General features: G+C 47.3%; 1 protein-coding gene and 1 long non-coding RNA gene across 2 annotated transcripts in view; one reads left to right on the top strand and one right to left on the bottom strand.

The window, feature by feature from the left end:
- Positions 1-9,558: 9,558 nt before the first annotated feature.
- LOC129049855 (uncharacterized) overlaps positions 9,559-21,230 on the bottom strand; it is a 22,213-nt gene continuing 10,541 nt past the window's right edge. Inside the window, exon 3 of the long non-coding RNA XR_008513230.2 lies at positions 9,559-10,623. This is a non-coding gene — a long non-coding RNA (uncharacterized LOC129049855). The remainder of the gene's footprint in view (positions 10,624-21,230) is intronic.
- HSP90AA1 (heat shock protein 90 alpha family class A member 1) overlaps positions 17,289-21,230 on the top strand; it is a 20,764-nt gene continuing 16,822 nt past the window's right edge. The window contains exon 1 of the mRNA XM_054530550.2: positions 17,289-17,305. The gene's annotated coding sequence lies outside the window, so the exon portion shown is untranslated. The remainder of the gene's footprint in view (positions 17,306-21,230) is intronic.

Raw genomic sequence — 21,230 nt, 5'->3', positions numbered from 1 at the left:
TCTATAAATTTTATGTGATTTCATTAAATTACAAACTAAGTTTGGAAACTAGGCAATGTTACTTCAAAGTTCAAGTGGAAAAAGCAAAAAAGCAAGAACAGAGGCTGGGCGCAGTGGCTCACACCTGTAATCCCAGCTCTTTGGGAGGCGAGGAGGGTGGATCGCTTGAGCTCAGGAGTTTGAAACCAGCATGGGCAACATAGTGAAACCCCATCTCTACTAAAAATACAAAAATTAGCTGGATGTGGTGGCAGGTGCCTGTAGTCCCAGCTACTTGGGGGGCTGAGGTGGGAGAATCACTTGAGCCTGGGAGGTGGAGGTTGCAGGGAGCCGAGATCGCACCACTGCACTCCAGCCTGAATGATAGAAATGAGACTTTGTCTCAAAAAAAAAAAAAAAAAAGGAAAGAAAAGCAAGAGGAGTCAGAGGAATTCTAAAAAGAATGTATGGGGAGGGGGAGGCAGGGGAATCAGCTCTGTCAAATACTAAAATATATAACAAAACATGTAGTTGTTGCACAGGCACGTATAGAACAGAATGAGAAATCCAGAAACAAATTCACCTAAGAATTTTGTATGTGATTTTTAAAATGTTATTAATATTATTTAAAATCTGTAGGTAAAAGATGAATGTTCAATAAATAGGATTAGGATTGCTGGGTAGTCATCTAGGAAAGTGGATGAAAGATTAAAATACAAAAAACAAAAAGTGGCCAGGCATGGTGGCTCACACCTATAATCCCTGCACTTTGGGAGGCTGAGGTGGGCGGATCGCTTGAATCCAGGAGTCCAAGACCAGACTGGGCAACATAGACCCCATCTCAATTAAAAAAAAAAAATAAGTAATAGAAGTAATGAAGGGGAGACATTTTAAATCTCAGAGTATGGAAATTCTTTCTAATATGACACAAAATTTGAAAGCCATAGAAGAAATTGTGATCACATTAAAAAGTGGTTTTTTATCTGATAAACCACTATAAGTGTTGCAGGATCTTAGGGGGTATCATTTTTCTGGCTAGAGACCTCTGTGGCTGGTGGCACACTTGTCTGAATTTTGCTTGGGCTCACTGGGCTCATTCTGCCCATTCAGCCTGGCAGGCTGTGCTTGGCTCATGCTACCAGCCTGGATCCTATGCCTCCAGGGGAGTCTGTAAGTCAGGCATGGAGCAGTGAGGGGTGTGTGAACGAGCATGGAGTCCAGCCACTGCGCAGTCAGACATGCCAGCTGCTGCCATGGAGCAGGCAGCTCCAGGTGCCAGCACAGGCAATGGCTCTCTGCAAGGCTGCAGCTGGACCAGGGACATTGCAAGCAGCTTCCCCAGCTGGCACTGGGGAATGCAGTGGTGCCCAGAAGCTTGGAGACACCAGGAACTGCAGGGCCCCAAAGAGAGACTCACAACCCTGGCTCAGGGAGCTCCCAGGTCTGGGCTTCCCAAAGGGCCACAGCTCTTCTCTCCTTCTCTTCACCTGCAACGTGGCGAGTAGTGGGCATGTTTTAACCCTGTTTGTGTTACAGTTCTTTTAGTCTCACCATTCGGTGGGTCCTGAGTTTTTGTCCTGTGAACAGGAAGAATGAGGTATGCAAGATAAGTGAAGGGTGAGCAAGATGAAGAGGAGCTTTATTGAGTGGTAGAACCACTCCGAGGAAACCTGGAGGAGGTAGCTCCTTTCTGCAGCCAGGGTGTTCATCTCCTAGCAAAGAGGGTAGCTCCTCTCTGGTAGGCAGGTCATCCCGAGGAGTGTTGCTCCTAGCATGGAAGGTAGCTCATCTCTGCAGCTGGTCATCCTGTCTTCAGCTCCACTCTGGCTGAGTCCTGGGCTTTTATGGGCCTCAGAGGGGAGGAAGTGCACACTGATTGGTCCATGGGTGGCCATGGGTGGGCCTGGAAAAGGCACCACAAATTCCCACTCCAGTCCATGGGACTGGCAACCTGGCCCCCAGCCTTCAGGCCCTCCCTGGCCTGAAGGTGGCACCTCACTGGGGACACACCCCTTTCCACCCTGGAGCCGGTCTGCTTCCTACCACTTTTCATGGCACCCAGGCTGTCCCTGCTGAGGGGTGCCTGCAGGCCAGTGCCGAGCTGCCCTTAGCACCCCCCTTGGCATCTCTCCCATGCTTCTCGTTACCAAAAGTCCAAAGAGGGAGGTTGACATGTTAGTGCTGCCCTAAGTGGGTGCACACCCAGCCAGGCTGGGACAGCTCCCAGGCTCAACCCCAATGCCACTCTGAGATCAGAGTGGGTGCCAGGAGTGGGGAGAGGCCAGGCAGTGGAAGCAGACACCCCCAAGCCTGTGCCCTGAAGGCATAGAGTGCAGAGATGCCCGGATCCTACACCTGGGAGGGTGGGGCTCCCACCACTGCATGGAACTTGCAGGCAGCCTGGGGCAGGGGCTCCAGGTCCTCAATGGGCCCCTTTCTGCCTGCCCCCCCATGCCCAACTGCTTCTCTGCGCCCAGCCCCATTGCGGCAGTCCCCAGGGTGGTGGGTTCCGTGGAGGGCAGGGAGTGTTGGGGAGGGTCCAGCTTGTCCCTGGCTCCTGCTGGCTGTGTGGTTCATGGAACTGCCCCAGGCACAGCTCTACCTCCTCCCCATGCCCTCTCCGCAGTGGCAGTAGGCTAGAGTGGCAACACGGGACCAGGGTCCAGAGCAGCAGAGGCTCCAGGCCTGGGGACGGGTCTCACCTGACCATGCAAGGGTGGGGGCAGCACAGTCACCTGCCTCGGGGACGTGGAGCACAGGGGACCCACTGCCACCATTCCTACTCCCGCAGCTGCCCCTGCCGCCACTGCTTGCACCTCCCCGCTGTGGCTGGTGCAGTGGCCACTGCCATAATAAGCAAGATCAACAAACAACAAACTGGAAAAAGAATAAAGCATTCCTAGAAATCAATAAAAGAAAGGCTAAAAATCTAATGGACAAAGGATTTGAGCAAAGAGGAACAAAACAGAAACACAACTGTCTCTCAACCATTAAAAGATGCTCGGTCTTGGCTGGGCGCAGTGGCTCACGCCTGTAATCCCAGCACTTTGAGAGACCAAGGTCGGTGGATCACGAGGTCAGGAGATCGAGACCATCCTGGCTAACACGGTGAAACCCTGTCTCTACTAAAAATACAAAAAAAATTAGCTGGGCGTGGTGGCGGGCACCTGTAGTCTCAACTACTTGGGAGGCTGAGGCAGGAGAATGGTGTGAACCCAGGAGGCGGAGCTTGCAGTGAGCCGAGATGGCGCCACTGCACTCTAGCCTGGGTGACAGAGCAAGACTCCATCTCAAAAAAAAAAAGAAGATGCTCGGTCTTAAACTTAAGAAAAATACAAATTAAAGTAACAGTTAAGCTGGGCTCAGTGGCAGGTGCCTGTATCCCATCTACTCAGGAGGCTGAGGCAGGAGCTTCACTTGAGCCCAGAAGTTCTAGGCTAGCCTAGACAACATAGGGAGACCCCATCTCTAAAAAATTTTTTTTAGAATCAGATAAATTTTTTTTTTTTCTTTTAAGACAGGGTCTTGCTCTGTCACCCAGGCTGGAGTGTAGGGTCACAGTCATGGCTCACTGCAGCCTTGACCTCCTGGGCTCAACTGATCTTCCCACCTCAGCCTGCCACAGTACTGGGATTACAGGCGTGAACCGCTGTACCTGGCTAAATATTTTCACAGTCAAAAAGTTTGATAACTGTTTACAAGGTATTAAGAAACAAATATGCATATTACTGCTATTGGTGTAAAACTGTAACAAGCTCAATAGAGAACAATTTGGCAATGACTAATCAAAATCTAAAATGTACGTACTCTTCAATCCAGCAATCTCACTTCTTGGAGTTTATCTTACATAAATCCTTGCAAATCTAGATTCCTAGATTCCTTCTCCCATCCTAGCAGGAGTCTAAGGTTTATTTTTTGGAAAAGGTAAAACATAGAGTTGTTTTGTTTGTTTGTTTGTTTGTTTTATGAGATGGAATCTTGCTTTGTCACCCAGGCTGGAATACAGTGGTATGATCTTGGCTTACTCCACCTCCTGGCTTCAAGGGATCCTCTTGCCTCAGCCTCCCGAGTAGCTGGGGCTACAGGCATGCACCACCACATCCAGCTAATTTTTTTTTTTTCTTGCTCTGTGGCCCAGGCTGGAGTGCAGTGGTGCCATCTTGGCTCACTGCAAGCTCTGCCTCCCGGGTTCACGCCATTCTCCTGCCTCAGCCTCCCGAGTAGCAGGTGAGACTACACGTGCCCGCCACTACACCCAGCTAATTTTTTTGTTGTTGTTGTATTTTTAGTAGAGACAGGGTTTCACCGTGTTAACCAGGATGGTCTAAATCCCCTGACCTCGTGATCCACCCACCTCAGCCTCCTAAAGTGCTGGGATTACAGGGGTGAGCCACCATGCCTGGCCAATTTTTTTAGTTCTAGTAGAGATGAGGTTCCAACATGTTGGCCAGGCTGGTCCCAAACTTCTGAGCTCAGGCGATCCACCCGCCTCAGCCTCCCAAAGTGCTGGGATTACAGTCAGCCACTGTGCCTGGCCGTAAAACAAAGAATTTCTATACAGGGAATACTAGGCCAAATTAAGGCATGAATAGTCTCTTGAAAATGGGGATTAAGTGAGTGTGTGATTACTGAATGCTGGAATAATCCCCTGCCTTTTCTCTCCACTAGGCTTTCAAAACACTGGCACCCAAATCTTTACTCTCCATGCAGAAATTTTAGAAGACTCTTTTCTGGAGAATCTGACAATCCCCAGGATATAGGTTTAAGAGGTTTCCCAACAAATTGCCTGTGTAGAATACCCTGCAGTGAATCTCAAAGCCTAAAAATCCTATAAACCATGTGCTCAGATCTTCCAAATGGCTTTTTAGTCCTCTACTCTTAGTCATAAGCAGACATCCAAGGATTATCATACATCTGAGAAAAGCCTCTAAACGTGACTTAGAGATCAAAATAAATGACATGGCCAGGTGCAGTGGCTCACACCTGTAATCCCAGCAATCTCAGCACTTTGGGAGGCCGAGGTGGGTGGATCACTTGAGGTCAGGAGTTCAAGACCAGCCTGCGCAACATGGTGAAACCCCATCTCTACTAAAAATATAAAAATTAGGTGGGTGTGCTAGTGCACACCTGTAGTCCCAGCTACTTGGATGACTGAGGCACGAGACTCTTGAGCCTGGGAGACATGAGATCATGCCTCTGCATGACAGAATGAGACTCTGTAGCAAAAAATAAATAAGTGGGGGCTGGGTGCGGTGGCTCATGCCTGTAATCCCTGCACTTTGGGAGGCCAAGGCGGGCAGATCACGAGGTCAGAAGATCGAGACCATCCTGGCTAACACAGTGAAACCGTGTCAACTAAAAATAGAAAAAATTAGCTGGGCATGGTGGCAGGCGCCTGTAGTCCCAGCTACTCCAGAGACTGAGGCAGGAGAATGGCGTGAACCCAGGAGGTACAGCTTGCAGTGAGCCGAGATCATGCCACTGTACTCCAGCCTGGGCAACAGAGCGAGACTCCTTCTCAAAATAAATAAATAAATAAAAAATTTAAAAATAAAATAAATGAATAGGCCTGGTGCGGTGGCTCACGCCTGTAATCCCAGCACTCTGGGAAGCTGAAGTAGGCAGATCACTTGAGGTCAGGAGTTCCAGCCTGGCCAACATGGTGAAACCCCATCTCCACTAAAAATACAAAAATTAGCCAGGCATGGTGGGGCACACCACACCTGTAATCCCAGCTACTCAGGAGGCTGAGGCAGGAGAATTGCTTGAACATGGGAGGCGGAGGTTATAGTGAGCCAAGATCACAACATTGCACTCTGCACTTCACTCCAGCCGGGGTGACATAGTGAGACTCCGTCTCAAAAATAAATAAATAAATAAATAAATAAATAAATAAATAAATAAAGCCAGGCGCAGTGGCTCACACCTGTAATCCCAGTACTTTGGGAGGCCAAGGCGGGCAGATTGCCTGAGGTCAGGAGTTCGAGACCAGCCTGGCCAACATGGTGAAACCCCGTCTCTACTAAAAATACAAGAATTAGCCAGGTGTGGTGGCAGGCACCTGTAGTCCCAGCTACTCGGGAGATTGAGGCAGGAGAATCGCTTGAACCCAGGAGGCAGAGGTTGCAGTGAACCAAGATCATACTACTGCACTCCAGCCTGGGCAACAGAGTGAGACTCCATCTCAAAAAAATAAATAAATACAAACAAAACAAATGACACAAATGAACAGAAAAAAAATATTGAAGAAAACAGGCTGTTACAGGGAGATGCGAATTTATAACAAGTGCTAATATTAGTAGTTTAAATAGATATTGCATCTATGAAATAAGAACGGTCTGCATTCTTGCAAAAAACTTAGGAAAATAAACCTCTTGAATATTAAAAACTTAACAGCAGAAATTAAAATGCTAGAAGAGTTGGAAGAGAAAGTTGAAATCCACTGACAGTGGCTCACGCCTGTAATCCCAGCACTTTGAGAAGTAAAGCCAGGAGGATGCCTTGAGGCCAGGAGTTCAAGACCAGCTTGGGCAACATAGTGAGACCTCCATCTCCACAAAAAAATTTAAAACTTAGCTGCGCATGGTGGTGTGTGCCTCCAGTCCCAGCTACTCAGGAAGCTGAGGTGGGAGGATCTCTTGAGCCCAGGAGTTCAAGATTACAGTGAGCTATGATCACACCACTGCACTCCAGGCTAGGCAACAGAGCAAGACCCTGTCTCTTTAAAAAAAAAAAAAAAGGGAGATCCAGGCACGGTGGCTTATGCCTGTAACCAGCACTTTGGGAGCCTGAGGCAGGCAGATCACAAGGTCAAGAGATCGAGACCATCCTGGTCAACATGGTGAAACCCCATCTCTACTAAAAATACAACAAAAATTAGCTGGGTGTGGTGGTGGGCACCCATAATCCCAGCTGCTCAGGAGACTGAGGCAGGAGAATTGCTTGAACCCAGGAGGCAGAGGCTGCAGTGAGCCAAGATCGTGCCACTGCACCCCAGTCTGGCAACAGAGTGAGACTCCGTCTCAAAAAGAGAGAGAGACAGAGCGTATAATAGAAGACCACCTAGAGAATCTAAGAGGTCCAAACTCCAAGCACCATAGGAGGAAATTATCCACAAAATCTTCAAGTAAAATTTCCAGAACTGAAGAACATGAGTTTACAGAGCCCACCAAGTGTCCAGCAAAATGGATAAAAATAGATCTATACCAAGGTACATCACTTTGAAATTTTAGAACACTTGGAATAGAGGAGATCCTACAAGCTTCCAGAGAGAAGAAATGTCATATAAAAAGGATCAGTAATCAGAATAGCTTGACTTGTAAACACCACCACTGAAAACCAGAACACAAGTAGGAAAAAAAGCTCTTTTATGCTATCTTGATGTATCTTTGTCTCTGTTGTTCATTGATGGATCCCAAGTGCCTAGAGGCAGTGCCAGGCATGTGCTAGATTCTCAGTAAAAATTTATTGAATGTAGGAGAACAATTGAGAAATGGCTTCAAAATTCTGAGGAAGTATTTATTCCAGCTTATAACTAAACCAATATATCACTCAAGTATGAGTTTAGAATAAAGATATTGTGGGACATGCAGGGTTTCAATTTACCCTCTTTGTGCCCCTTCTCAAGAAGCTGTGAAAGGATATGCTTTGTTTTGGGCCAGTTTCTCCCATTTGGAAGGGGTGTATTTACGCAATGCCTGTACCCCCATTGTATCTAGGGAACATGGAAAGGGAAATCTAGGCAGAGGTTCCCAAGCCTCAATTCTTGACTTCCATGCACCTGCAGGCTCAATACCATGTGGAAACTGCCAAGGCTTGGGGCTTGCACCCTCTGAAGCAATGAGCTTGTTCCTTGGCCCCTTTTAGCCATGGCTGGAGTGGCTGGGACTCAGGGCACCAAGTCCCTAGGCTGCACAGAGCAAGGGGGCCCTGGGCCCGGCCCATAAAACCATTTTTTCCTTCTAGGCCTCCAAGCCTGTGATGGGAGGGGCTGCCGTGAAGACTTCTGATATGCCCAGGAGACATTTTTCCCATTGTCTTGGGGAATTAACATTCAGCTCCTCATTACTTAAGCAAATTTCTGCAGCCAGCTTGAATTTCTCTTCAGAAAATGGGATTTTCTTTTCTAATGCATTTCCAGGCTGCAAATTTTCCAAACTTTTATGCTCTGCTTCCCTTATAAAACAGAATGCCTTGGCTGGGTGCAGTGGCTCACGCCTGTAATCCCAACACTTTAGGAGGCAGAGGCAGGTGGATCACCTGAGGAAAGGAGTTTGAGACCAGCCTGGCCAACATGGCAAAACCCCGTTTCTACTGAAAATACAAAAAATTAGGCTGGGCGCAGTGGCTCACGCCTGTAATCCCAGCACGTTGGGAGGCAGAGGCGGGTGGATCAAGAGGTCAGGAGATCGAGACCATCCTGGCTAACACGGTGAAACCCCGTCTCTACTAAAAAATAGAAAAAAATTAGCTGGGTGTGGTGGCGGGCACCTGTAGTCCCAGCTACTCGGGAGGCTGAGGCAGGAGAATGGCGTGAACCCGGGAGGCGGAGCTTGCAGTGAGCCAAGATCGCGCCACTGCACTCCAGCCTGGGCCACAGAGCAAGACTGTCTCAAAAAAAAAAAATTATCCGGGCGTGGTGGTGAGCGCCTGTAATCCCAGCTGCTTGGGAGGCTGAGGCAGGAGAATTGCTTGAACCCGGGAGGCGGAGGTTGCAGTGAGCCAAGATCACACCATTGCACTCCAGCCTGGGCAACAGAGTGAAACTCTGCCAAAAAAAAAAAAAAAAAAAAAAAAACTGAATGCCTTTAACAGCACCCAAGCCACCTCTTGAATGCTTTGCGGCTTAGAAATTTCTTCCACTAGGTACCCTAAATCATCTCTCTCAAGTTCAAATTTCCACAAATCTTTAGGGCAGGTCAGGAGCAGAATGCCACCAGTCTCTTTGCTAAAACGTAACATGAGTCGGCCGGGTGCAGTGGCTCACACCTGTAATCCCAGCACTTTGGGAGGCCAAGGCAGGTGGATCACAAGGTCAGGAGTTCAAGACCAGCCTGGCCAATATGGTGAAACCCTGTCTCTACTAAAAATACAAAAAATTAGCCAGGTGTGGTGGTGGGCACCTGTAGTCCCAGCTACTCAGGAGGCTGAGGCAGGAGAATCACTTGAACCCAGGAGGCGGAAGTTGCAATGAACTGAGATTGCACCACTGCACTCCAGCCTGAATGACAGAGCAAGACTCCATCTCAAAAAAAAATAAAATAACAAGAGTCACCTTTGCTCCAGTTCCTAACAAGTTCCTTATCTCCATCTGAGACCATTTCAGCCTGGATTTCATTGTCCATATCATTATCAGCATTTTAGTCAAAGCCATCCAACAAGTCTCTAGGAAGTTCCAAACTTTCCTACATTTTCCTGTCTTCTTCTGAGCCCTCCAAACTGTTCTAACCTCTCATCATTACCCAGTTCCAAAGTTGCTTCCAGAGTTTCGGGTTATCTTTTCAGCAGCGCCCCCCTTTGCTGGTAACAATTTACTGTATTAGTCCATTTTCATGCTGCTGATAAGGACATACCCAAGACTGGGAAGAAAAGTAGGTTTAATGGTCTTACAGTTCCACATGGCTGGGGAAGCCTCACAATCATGGCAGAAGGCAAGGAGTAGCAAGTCATGTCTTACATGGATGGCAGCAGGCAAAGAGAGAGCTTGTGCAGGGAAACTCCCATTTTTAAAACCATCAGATCTTGTGAGCCTTATTCACTATCATGAGAATAGCACAGGAAAGACCCACCCCCATGATTCAGTTACCTCCCACCAGCTCCCTCCCACAACATGTAGGAATTGTGGGAGTTACAATTCAAGATGAGATTTGGGTGAGGACACAGCCAAACCGTATCAGGGATATTCAACTTGGAACTACTGTTACATACAACATGGATGAATCCCACAAACCTAATGCTGAGTGGACATAGCCAGACACGAGAGTACATATTGTGTAATTCCATCTGTATGAAGTTCAGAAATGGACAGAACTAATCAATGGTGCCAGAATGTTGGTTATCTTTGAGGGACATATTGATAGGGAAGAAACATAGGGAGCCTCTGGGGTGCTGGAAAGTCTGCATCTTGAGCTGGGTGTTGGCTGTAAAACTGTATCAAGTATTACACTTAGGATTTAGCACTTTATGTAAATTATACCTTAATTTAAAAAGTTAAAAAATTCAGCTGTCCAATAAAAATTAAAATAAATGAAATGCAATCCACATAGCCCTGCTAAAGTCAGGAAGAGAATGTCCACTATCTCCACTACTGTTCAACAGTGTATTGAAGGTATTAGCCAAAGCGATCAGATAAGAGTTACAAATGAGGGGCTGGGCTCAGTGGCTCACACCTGTAATCCCAGCACTTTGGGAGGCCAAGGTGGTGGATCATGAGGTCAAGAGTTCAAGACCAACCTGGCCAACATGGTGAAACTCCATCTCTACTAAAAATACAAAAAATTATCTGAGTGTGGTGGCAGGCACCTGTAATCCCAGCAACTCCAGAGGCTGAGGCAGGAGAATCGCTCGAACCCAGGAGGTTGAGGCTGCAGTAAGCTGAGATCACATCATTGCACTCCAGCATGGGCAACAAGGGCAAGACTCCATCTAAAAAAAAAAAAAAAAAAAATTATAAATTAGATGTGTAAAAATTAGAAAAGAGAAGTTAAAAGTTTTACTATTTGTTAATGATAGGATCAATATTTACAAGGCCCAAGAAAATCAACTAAAAAACTGCTGTTAATAAAACAATTTTTTAAAAAAGAATTCAAAGCTAGGCACCATGGCACAAGGCTATAGTCCTAGCTTGAGGTATGAGGATTGCTTGAGTCCAGGACTCCGAGTCCAGCCTGGGCAACAGAACAAGGCCCAATTTTTTTTTTTTTTTTGGAGATAAGGTCTCGCTCTGTTGCTTAGGCTGTAGCGCAATGGCCTGATTATGGCTCACTGCAGCCTCAACCTCCCAGTTTCAAGCAGTCCTCCCACCTCAGCCTCCCAAGTAGCTGGGTCCACAGGTGCATGCCACCACACTTAGCTAATTTTCTAAAATTTTTGTAGAGACATGGCCTTGCCATGTTGCCCAGGTTGGTCTCAAAATGGTCTCAAGTGATGCTCCTGTTTTGGCTTCCCAAAGTGCTGGTATTACAGGTGTGAGCCATTGTACCTGGGCTTCAAGGCCCCAATTCTAAAAAAAAAAAAAAAAAAAAAAAAAATTAAGAGAGAATTCAGTGAAATGATAGGGTATACAGTTACAGAAACCAGAAGCCTTTATACACACAAAGACACAAACAGTATTACAGTGAGCATCTTCATACGTGCCCTCTTATGGATCCTTGTCAGAACTTCCCTTGGGTCTGTGCTCAGGAACAGGATTGGTGGGACAGAGTGTTCACACATTCTTCATTTGAAACTGCTAGGTGGCTCTCCAGAACAGCCACACCAGCTGTCACACCCACCAGCATCCTTGCTAGTACTTGCCATATCCCCTACATGTCCTCTGTGCTTGTGGAAAATGTGCTTCTGCAAAACCAACCAGGGGCTAGGCCAGGAGCGGTGGCTCATGCCTATAATCCCAGCACTTTGGGAGGCCAAGGCAGGCAGATCATGAGGTCAAGAGATCGAGACCATCCTGGCCAACATGGTGAAACCCCATCTCTACTAAAAATCCAAAAATTAGCTGGGCATGGTGGCGTGCACCTGTAGTCCCAGCTACTTGGGAGGCTGAGGCAGGAGAATTGCTTGAACCCGGGAGGCAGAGGCTGCAGTGAGCCGAGATCACGCCACTGCACTCCAGCCTGGCAATAGAGCAATGCTACGTCTCAAAAAAACAAAACAAAACAAAACAGAAACGGGCTAAACCAAGAAAGAAGCAAGCATGAGATGTAGGAAACAGGGATTCTAACAGGGAAGTGGTGAGAGGAATCTAGGATGTGTGGCAGGCCAGGGTTGGGGCACTACTGCTTCCAGACTCCCCGCCCTCGCCTCCTTAGAGGGCTCAGGATATCAGGAGGAACTGGCTATAGGCTTAGCTGAAATTATTGTCATTGACAACAGTTCTTCTGTCTATAAAATTTGAGTATTTGTGCCTTCTCTCAGTATCACTCTATATCATCCCCTAAGCAGTAGATCTATGCTTTCTTTGTTCTTGCCCGAAGAATAAAGACCTTTTTTATTTTCCTTAGAATTTCTGGCAAATTACAGCACAGTCCTCCTGACAGTATTTTTCAGGATTGTGTCATTCTTCAGGATCCATCTCTGATTATACTTCCCTTCATCTATATTTTGCCCATCCTCTCAAAACATTAGCTCAACAGGGTGGGCGCAGCGGCTCACACCTGTAATCCTTGCACTTTGGGAGGCCGAGGTGGGTAGATCACCTGAGGTCAGGAGTTCAAGACCAGCCTTGCCAACATGGGGAAACCCCATCTTTACTAAAAATACAAAACTCAGCTGGGCGTGGTGGCAGGTGCCTGTAATCTCAGCTACTCGGGAGGCTGAGGGAGGAGAATCACTTGAACCTGGGAGGCGGAGGTTTTAGTGAGCTGAGTCGTGCCACTGCACTCCAGCCTGGGCGACAGAGTGAGACTGTGTCTCAAAAAAAAAAAAAAAATTAGCTCAACAATGAGCTCAGGCGGGCACACTGGTTTCCATTACTACTTCCCTCTTTTCATCTTCATCATGATTATTCATGATTGTATAATCAGGATTTCTTTTTAAAGAAGCTCCCTACTTGATATTAGCTGACAGAACAAAAGGTTCTTGATTAAATTATGGCTCTTCCCTGCTCACTGAAAGTCAAAAGCTAACAAAATACTTTGATCAAAAAATGGATTTTGATATCCATTGTTATGAAAATAGTGAAAAACTTACAGGAGTAAACGAATAGTTTTGTGGACAGATGCTTTTAGTGGTCAAGAACCATTGACTGAGAGAGCTGTTTCTGAACAAAGAACTGGAAAAGCCAGGCTCTACCAATACACAATGTAAACGTAAATGAACCACACTGCAGGCACCTACTTTCACGGAACTCTCCCCTCCTTTGCCTGAACCATTTCAACAGCTTTTTTTTTTTTTTTTTTTGAGATGGAGTCTCACTCTGTCGCCCAGGCTAGAGTGCAGTGGCACCATCTTGGCTCACTGCAACCTCAGCCTCCCGGGTTCAAGCAATTCTCTTGCCTCAGCCTCCCGAGCAGCTGGGATTACAGGCACATGTGCATGCCACCACACCCGGCTGATTTTTGTATTTTTAGTAGAGACGGGGTTTCACCGTGTTGGCCAGGCTGGTCTGGAACTCCTGACCTCAGGTGATCTACCTATCTCACCCTCCCAAAGTGCTGGGATTACAGGCATTAGCTACCATGCCCGGCCTCAAAAGCTTTCTAATTGTCTCCATGTGTCCAGACTTGTGACCCTCAAATCCAAACACAGCCATGAAGATCTACCTAAAACACAGGTCTCAGAATGAATGACCTTCCCTGTGGACACAGAACACACTCCCCACTGGCAGGCAAGCCACACCTTGCAGACGCAGGCCCTGTCTCCCTTGCAAGCCCTCTTCCCGCGTAGCTGCACGCCTACCAGCTGTGCTGCAGCCACCGCTAGCACCCACCATGCTGATTCTCACCTCTGTGCCTTTGCACACACGGTCCCCTCCATCTGGCATGCCTTCTTCCACCCTGCCCCAGGTTGTTCCTTACTACTCAGTTCAGGCGCCATTTGCCTTTGGGAAGGCTTTTCTCGTCCTCACTGTGCCCCCATAACTCCCTGAGGCTGTTCTACATCAGGGTATACAAGTACATGTTCTTGCATCTGTCTTTCCAACAGTGAGCTCCCAAGACGAGGAACTGGGTGTTCTTTGAATCCCCAGCCCTAGCAAGGCCCCTGGACATTGTGAACTAGATCAGTGTTTGTTGAATGAAGTTTGTTTTTTGTTTTTTTTTGAGACAGACTCTCACTCTGTCGCCCAGGCTGGAGTGCAGTGGCACGATCTCACTCACTGCAACCTTCACCTCCCGGGTTCAAGTGATTCTCCTGCCTCAGCCTCCCGAGTAGCTGAGACTACAGGGGTGTGCCACCAAGCCCGGCTAATTTTTTTTTTTTTTTTTTTAGTAGAGACGTTTCACCATGTTAGCCAGTATGGTCTCGATTTCCTGACCTCGTGATCTGCCCACCTTGGCCTCCCAAAGTGCTGGGATTACAGGTGTGAGCCACTGCGCCAAGCCAAGAATGAAATCTTGTCATTTGCAGTAACATGGATGGATGGGAGGTCATTATGTTAAGTGAAATAAGCCAGGTACAGGAAGACAAATATCACATGTTCTCACTCATATGTGGGAGCTAAAAAAGAGGTAGAGAGTAGAATGATGGTTTTCAGAGGCTGGAAAGGGAAAGGAGAGAGAAAGATGAGTCGAAGTTGGTTAATGGGTATAAAAATACAGTTAGAAGGAATAAGTTCTAGTATTCAAAAGTACAGTAGAGAAATCAGTTAATAATTTATATGTCTCAAAATAGTTACAAGACAGGAACTGTAGTGTTCTCAGCACAAAGAAAAATGTTTGAGGAGATGGATATCCCAATTACCCTGATTTGGTCATTGCACATTACATGCATGCATCAAAATATCACGTGTGGGCCGGGCACGGTGGCTACACCTGCAGTCCCAGCACTTTGGGAGGCTGAGGTAGGCGGATCACTTGAGGTCAGGAGTTTGAGACCAGCCTGGCCAACATGGTGAAACCCCATCTCTACTAAAAATACAAAAAAAATTAGCCGGGCATGGTGGCGCATGCCTGTAATCCCAGCTACTCGGGAGGCTGAGGCAGGAGAATCGCTTGCATCCAGGAGGCAGAGGTTGCAGTGAGCCAAGATCCGTGCCGTTGCACTCCAGCCTGGGCAACAGAGTGAATGAGACTCCGTCTCAAAAAATATATATCACATGTACCCCAAAAATATGTGAACTGTTATACATCTATAATTTTTTTAAAAACCAACTCCATTCACGATCAGTATCATTGGCTCCTAAGAGGTTGTTTGGAACAAGGCTGCTGATGAGATTCATCTAAGTATCAAACACACATTAACAATTTCTTTTTTTTTTTTTTGAGACAGAATTTCAATCTGTCACCCAGGACGGGGTGCAGTGGTGCAGTCTCAACTCACTGCAACCTCCACCTCCCGTAATCCGAACTCAGCTCACTGCAACCTCCACCTCCCAGGTTCAAGTAATTCTCCTCCCTCAGCCTCCCAACTAGCTGAGACTACAGGTGCACACCGCCACACCTGGCTAATTTTTATATTTTTTTGTAGAGATGGGTTTTTGTTTTTGTTTTTGTTTTGAGACGGAGTTTTGCTCTTGTCGCCCAGGCTAGAGTGCAATGTTGTGATCTTAGCTCACTGCAACCTTTGCCTCCTAGGTTCAAGCAATTCTTCTGCCTCTGCCTCCCAAGTATCTGGGATTACAGGCATCTGCTGCCACACCCAGCTAATTTTTTGTATTTTAGTAGAGACAGGGTTTCACCATGTTGGCCAGACTGGTCTCGAACTCCTGACCTCAGGTGATCCACCCACCTCGGCCTCCCAACGTAATGGTATTACAGGCGTGAGCCACCACACCCAGCCAAGATAGGGTTTTGCCATGTTGCCCAGGCTCATCTCAAACTCCTGGACTCAAGCAATCCATCTGCTTCAGCCTTCCAAAATGCTGGGATTATGGCATGAACCAATGCACCTGGCCTCTACAAAACATTTTTCTTAAAATTAGCCGGACATGGTAGTGTGCGGCTGTAGTCCCAGCTACTCGAGAAGCAGAGGTAGGAGGCTCGCTTGAGCCCAGCAGGTTGAGGCTGCAGTGAGTCATGATCATGGCACTGCACTAGAACCGAGACCCTATCTGGAAAAAAAAAAAAAAAAAAAAAAAAAAAAATCAACTCCCACTTCTGTTTTTTTTTGTTGTTTTTTTTTTTTTTTTTTTTTGAGACTGAGTCTTGCTCTGCTGCCCAAGCTGGATTATATTGGCACCATCTTGGCCCACTGCAACCTCTGTCTCCTGGGTTCAAGTGATTCTTGTGCCTCAGCCTCCTGAGTAGGTGGGATTACAGGCATGTGCCACCATGCCTGGCTAATTTTTTGTATTTGCAGTAGAGATGGAGTTTTACCATGTTGGCCAGGCTGGTCTCAAACTCCTGACCTCAGGTCATCTGCCCACCTCGGCCTCCCAAAGTGCTGGGATTACAAGTGTGAGTCACTGCACCTGGCCCCCCACTTCTTTTTATTTTGTTTCTTTTTGGGGGATCTTACTATGTTGCCCAGGCTAGGCTCAAACTCCTGGGCTTAAGCAGTGCACTCCCCTTGGCCTCCAAAGTGTTGGGATTACAGGCGTGAGCCACCACTCCTGGCCTTGAGTGCTTATTATGTACTATATTTCCCCATATTTTATCTAAATTTAGTCTCTACAATAATCATAGGAAGTAGACATTACTATTCCCATTTGATGAGAAACTCTCACAAGTCATGTGCGTGGCAGAGCCTCTTCTTCATACAGAGTGTGGAATTCTGTGACTTACAGGGAACTCGTGTCATTGATGCATTTAGCTTACTTTCCTCAGGGGCTTTCAAGGGGAACACTTCCCCTGGATTCAATTTTCCCCTTAGCCACTAACTTTGAAACCCAACCAGAATTTCAGACCCTTCAGTGCAGCTCTCCTGCAGTTGGTTGAGTCATTAGGGTAAGTCTGAATGGAGCCTGGAATAATAACAACTAAGTTCTAGTTTTTGCTGCAGGCCCTCTAGCCCAGTCCAAGAGCACCTGGCCACCCAGAGAAGCACTGCTGGAGTGGGGGAATTAGGCCATACAGCATCCACAGAGAAGCCCAGCTCCTTACTGGGATCCTGGTCCATTTCCCAAGTTGACCTTCCTGCAGGAAGAGAACATATCACATATTTTAATCCATTTGACAGTCACAGAGGAAGTCTAAGGAAGCCAGGGCGTGCCTGCTTGGGGCCCATCCAGGTTCATCCTCTGCCACTCTATCTCTGTTATATTTGGTTTGGAAGTCCAGAAGATTGTGTTTATGTTCCCAGCAGGGCACCTGTTCACTGGTACCAAGAAAAGGCCCAAGTGTTTCCCTGGCATCAGTTGGTGTCTGGATCCACCACTCCATTCTGTCTCTGGAAAGAGCCCTTCCACGTCTCTGCATTCCCTGTTACCGTGTCACTGGCCTTCAGACGGAGCCAAGGTACAGGGCAACACCTCTACAAGGATCTGCAGCCATTTATATTGCTTAGGCTACTGGTAAGTGGACTAAGGTTTAAAATTACTATCCTAAACATTTCTAGCTAATGTTAACCAGCCATCCAACCAACCGGTGGTGGGAGTCTCAGAATGCTAAAACAATGTCACTCTCTTTATTGTTTATTCCCTGCCTACCCATCCACTGCATTGACATCTACTGAGGGTCCACCACAGGCCCAGGCAATGTCCAATAGAGTCCCAGGTCCCTGCCTGGCGTGCATGTGACAATCATCATAATACAGGGCTATAGCGCATATATGACAAAGTGCTGTGGGAGAAAAGAGAAAGACAGTCCAATCCCTTGGGCTCTCAGAAGAGGTGGCTTGCGAGCTGCGCCTTGAGCACCCCCACTCACGGAGGACAGCATAAGCAAAAGTGGAGAGGAATGTGGGCAGGAGGGGCGTGCAGAAGCAGGCAGTGGGCTTTGGAGTGACTGAACCCTAGGAGGGTGGTGGTGGCAAGAGATGACGGGGGAGTGTTGGAGGGGCCTGGGCAGGCTGTGCTGAGGAGTTTGGACTTGACCCAAAGGTCACAGTGAACCACGGAAGGGGCTGAGCATTGGAGGAACAGTCACACTCAGTGCCTTAGAACGTCGCTCTGGCCTCTGGTTAGACACAGTGGGTGGAACATTTGCATTCATCTCTGTTCCTTCTGGAGCCCTGCTAATATGGCAGTGAACATTATATATGTGTGTATCTCATGCAGCCACAGGACAAACGAATGAGAGGAGAAAGCAGCAGGAGAGAGAAGTGAACCAAATTTTGAATGCTGGGAGCAGATGGACAGGTGGTGACTGACCTTCCCTCAAGCATCTCTGGAGCCACAGCCCCCAGCCGGCCATGTCCAGCACGTGGTAATTTATTGAACAAGAATGGGAGGTACTAAAATACTGACTAGAAGCTTTATGATTTGTGGGTAAGGTTACAGAAATTTCATTAGAGCCCGTCCCGCTATGTCAGAGTTTATATGTCTTTGAAGCTGGTCAGTTTCTTTAGAGAGGAACTTCACAGATGCGGAAATTGAGGCACATGGAAGTCAAGTAGTCTCTCCAAAGTCACATAGAGTGATACGAGAGCAGGGATTTAAACTCATGGCCAGTAAATAATGAAAATATAGGATTACTAATCAAAGAAATGCAAATTAAAATCAGAGCTGGGCATGGTAGCTAATGCCTGTAATCCCAGCACTTTGGGAGGGTGAGATAGGTAGATCACCTGAGGTCGGGAGTTTGAGACCAGCCTGACCAACATGGAGAAACCCTGTCTCTACTAAAAATACAAAATTAGCCGGGCATGGTGGTGCATGCCTGTAATCCCAACTACTCGGGATGCTGAGGCAGGAGAATCGCTTGAACCCGGGAGGCGGAGGTTGTGGGGAGCTGAGATCGTGCCATTGCACTCCAGCCTGGGCAACAAGAGTGAAACTCCATCTCAAAAAAAAAAAAAAAAAACCAGACTGGAAATTTTGTTTTTTTGAGACAGGGTCTCACTCTGTCGCCCTGGCTGGATTGCAGTGGCCCAATAATAGCTGATAGAACCAAGCCCTGAGAGAATTCACTGTAAGCCTGACCCTCCTAACACTGCTATCCTTCCTCAAAAAGCACTGGGAGATTTACCAACGGTTCGGTTTTAAAGAGAAAATTTTTACATAATAATTTTTTTGAATATTTATAGTTCTTTTTTTTTTCGAGACAGAGTCTTGCTCTGTTACCCAGGCTGGAGTGCCGTGGCACAATCTCAGCTCACTGCAAACTCTGCCTCCCTGGCTCAAGCTGTCCTCCCTGCTCAGCCTCCCAAGTAGCTGGGACCACAGGTGCATGCCACCACTGCCTGGCTAATTTTTGTATTTTTTGTAAAGATGAGATTTCCCTATATCACCCAGGCTGGTCTTGAACTCCCAGACTCAAGCTATCCACCCAACTTGGCCTCCCAAAGTGCTGGGATTACAGACGTGAATCACCATGCCCAGCCTACATTATAATTTTATTTTTTGAATTTTAAAACAGAATTTAGAAGAGATACCACTAATGACAGGAAGCCCAGGGTCCCTGTGAGAACGGAAGGACATCAGGAAGCCCGCCGCTGGGCAGTAGCACTAACGGGCTGACACTTGGGAAACAGAAGCAAGCATGAAGTGTCCACCTTCTCACTCAGTAAGAACATCAGCCACTGGCCTTCGTAAAGAGAGCATTCTTCACCAGCCCTAGACACACGTGTCACATTTAATTAGCTAGCTGTTTTAACGTGGGTAACAAGATTGAATGTTGACTGAAATGCAATGTTAGGGAGTTCTCTCTCCTGCATTTTTTTTCTTTTTTTGAGATGGAGTTCCACTCTTGTTGCCCAGGCTGGAGTGCAATGGTGCGATCTCGGCTCCACCACAACCTCTGCCTCCCAGATTCAAGTGATTCTCCTGCCTCAGCCTCCCGAGTAGCTGGGATTACAGGCATGTGCCACCACACCTGGCTAATTTTGTATTTTTAGTAGAGATGGGGTTTCTCCATGTTGGTCAGGCTGTTCTCGAACTCTTGACCTCAGGTGATCTGCCTGCCTCGGCCTCCCAAAGTGCTGGGATTACAGGCTTGAGCCACCGTGCCTAGCCTCTCCTGCATTTTTAAGTGAAATACAAAATTGCTGAAAAGGTTTTCAATTTATAAGCAGCATGCTGTATGCTGTGGAGTGCTGCTTAGAATAATACATTATGAAGTAGCTTAGAAATTTTTTTAGTTGGCTATTATATATCCCTTAGCCACTTGAAGTATGAACTTAGCATTATGATTTGCCACAACTTATTAATTGGGACTGGGACACATCAGTTTATAAAACATTTGCATAATGCTTGCCTGCTCTAACTTTGGAGAAGGTACAGGGTGTTTGCAATGTGTGGAGGTTTCAGCTCATTCTTGCTCAGTTCTACTTAATAATCCACTTCTACCCTAGCTTTTCTGTCCTCTAGTGAAAGAATTTAGAACTACATTAAGATAGAAATGGAACTTGGTCCAACTGTCCCATCCCTACTCCTCATTTTACAGACAACAAAACTGAAGTTTGGCCAGACGCAGCGGCTCAAGGACTGTATCACTTGAACCCCGGAGGCAGAGGTTACAGTGAGCCGAGATCGTGCCATTGCACTCCAGCCTGGGTGACAGAGCACTTTGGGGGACCAAGGCTGGCAGATCATGAAGTCAGGAGATCGAGATCATCCTGGCTAACATGGTGAAACCCTGTCTCTACTAAAAATATAAAAATTAGCAGGGTGTGGTGGCGCATGCCTGTAATCCCAGCTACTCAGGAGGCTGAGGCAAGAGAATCGCTTGAACCAGGGAGTCGGGGGTTGTGGTGAGCTAAGATCACGCCACTGCACTCCAGCCTGGCGACAGAGATAGACTTTGTCACAAAAAAAAAAAAAAAAGGCCAGGCGCAGTGGCTTATGCCTGTAATCCCAGCACTTTGAGAGGCCGAGGCGGGCAGATCACAAGGTCAGGAGTTGGAGACCAGCCTGGCCAATATGGTGAAACCCCATCTCTACCAACAAAAATTAGCCAGGCGTGGTGGCAGACGCCTGTAGTCCCAGCTACTTGGGAGGCAGGAGAATCGCTTGAACCCGGGAGGCGGAGGCTGTAGTGAGCCGAGATCAGGCCACTGCACTCCAGCCTGGGAGACAGAGCGAGACTCTCTCAAAAAAACAAAAAAAAGAAAAAAGAAAAAGAAAAACCCGAGGCTTAAAGAGAAGAGACTCGCCCCCAGGTTAGTCAGGGAGGAATAAAGAAGCCAGCACTCCCTCTCCCTGGAGGTGGCAGGGAGGGAAGGCATCCGGAAGGGATCATGTTGATCTGGCTCCTAAAGGAGTGGCCATTTCCCAGGGAAGAGGAACAGCATGAGAGCAGAGGTATGAACTAGCTGGGTGCCGGGGTGGGAGGGCCTTT

This window comes from Pongo abelii, chromosome 15 (assembly GCF_028885655.2).
Source record: "Pongo abelii isolate AG06213 chromosome 15, NHGRI_mPonAbe1-v2.0_pri, whole genome shotgun sequence".
NCBI lineage: Eukaryota > Metazoa > Chordata > Mammalia > Primates > Hominidae > Pongo > Pongo abelii.
The sequence above is the reverse complement of the archived record's forward strand: the minus strand, read 5'-3'. Positions and strand labels throughout refer to the sequence as shown.